Genomic DNA, 2,218 nt, shown 5'->3' with positions numbered 1-2,218 from the left:
AAACTATATTTTTTTTAAAAAAAAAACAAGACCATTTTTCATTTTCATTTTTCATGGGAAGGCAAACTATTTTCCTTTTCTATTTTTGAAAACGAGACACAACAACGACTTTTTTTTATTTTATTTTATTTTTCCTTTGCTTTTAGTAAAACAAACTAATAAAACATTTTTTTTCATTTTCTCAAAATTTCGGCAGGGTTTCGACAGTATTTGGGCATTTGGTTTTTCAAAAATAAACAAATAACTCCCTAACCGCTATTTCTTTTTCTTTTTTTCAATTTCACAATATTCCTGATATTCAAAAACTGGTCAGCATGCGGGCGTGAGACAAATAAATGCACGGAAAACAGATAGGATGCATCAGGATGGTCTTTTCATTTCAGGTTGCTAGTCCTAGACGGACCCAACCCCTGTGTTGAGTCTCCTACGTCAAATGCACATGATGCAAACAAACGTTCCTACTAGGGATCCGGCATGAAGATGAGTTATTCTAAGTGAAAAACCTGAGGCATATTGTTCTAGACCTGGCTTACCCAAACTGACAGCTTGAGCCGAAGTGGGGGCAACGTACCGGGAGCACGAAAGTCTACCCGGCCTAGTTACTTGTCCCAACTTCGTCTTATTTGGTATGACTTCTAATAGAAAGGCGGGCCACGCGCACGTGTGCACCATAAATTCAGAAGACTCAGAAGGAAGGAGGGTTTTGTAGCAGTTTTATATGCACAATTCAGATAATATTAAAGCGGTAAAAAGCAACATTTAGCACATTAAGCATGAATACGTAAAAAAATCCGATAACAAACAAAGCCAACCATAACAGTTATTTTAAGCTCGAATTCTTGAACCCTGAACCAGAGATTCTGGGTCCCCCAGCAGAGTTGCCAGAGCTGTCACACCTCCTTTTTCCGCCCCCGCGAGGGGTGAAGGAGTTCTTCCAATTAAAGGACAGTCGAAACGGGATTTGTTTATTTATTTCAGAGTCGCCACTTGGGAGATTTAGGGTGTCCCAAGTCACCAATTTAATCCCGAATCGAGGAAAAGAATGACTCTGTATTACAGTCCGCGAACCAAAAATCCGGATAAGGAATTCTGTTAACCCGGGAGAAGGTGTTAGGCATTCCTGAGTTCCGTGGTTCTAGCACGGTCACTCAACTGTCATATTCGGCTTGTTTATCTGATTTTATCCAATTATGAGCTCATGTGCAAGTTTTAACTTTTAACCGCTTTCGTCATTATTATTATATATTTTTTCAAGAATTGCAACATCATGGAAATACATCTCCAACCACGTCACATCAATGCACCCGTGGTTGTTGGCACATTTCAACTCTGTTGAGATTTGGATTTGGGTCACATAAATGTGCACCCGAGTTTTAAGAAAATTAAATTATTAAAAGGCGTGCCTAAAGCGACTAGCGTATCATTTACTTTGGGTAGGGCCGTGAAATTTTGCTAAACGGTCCATCCCGAAGTCTAAGCAATTTTAAAGCAAATATTTACCGAGGGCCCCACAATTTTGTATTTTTATTCGGTGAGGCTCATCTCATTCTTATTTTTTAAAGGAATTTGCAACGTCATGGACATGCATCTCGGACCACGTCACAATCAATGTACCCGTGATTAGAGACACATTTCGACTCCGTTGAGATTTGGATTTGGGTCACATAAATGTGCACCCGAGTTTAAGAATGTAATTTAATTAAATCGCGTCTAAAGAGTCTAACGCGTTATTATCTTTGGGGAAGGCAGTGAAATTTACTAAACAGTCCATCCTGAATTCTAAGTATTTATTATGACCAATTATTGAGGGCCCCGCAATTTGCATTTTTATTTGGCGAGGCTCGTCTCATTATTTATTTTTTTTAAAAAAAAGATAATCTTAGAATGACTACATTTTTTTATTTTTCGTTTTTCTCTAAAATAAATGAAGAAAATGTCCTACTTTATTTACATACTTTCGAGTTATTATAGTTAAGTTTCGAAAGTGAGTCGTTTAAAGAGTTTACATGGGCAGCGCATAGAATGTTCTACATACAGACAGTAAAAGAAAGAAAAGACTACATTAAACTACAACTTCAAATCTTTCTCATTTTTTGCATTCATGTTTCGAGTAGCTTACAAGATGAACCAGTGTATCGTTTGTGTACCTGGTATTGTCAATACAAGAAGAAGAAGGTCAGCAAAGTAGTATGTAACACAGCAACATACAGCAGCAGAA

This window comes from Nicotiana sylvestris, chromosome 12 (genome assembly GCF_000393655.2).
Source record: "Nicotiana sylvestris chromosome 12, ASM39365v2, whole genome shotgun sequence".
Taxonomy (NCBI): Eukaryota; Viridiplantae; Streptophyta; class Magnoliopsida; order Solanales; family Solanaceae; genus Nicotiana; species Nicotiana sylvestris.
Note: the sequence above shows the minus strand (reverse complement) of the source record.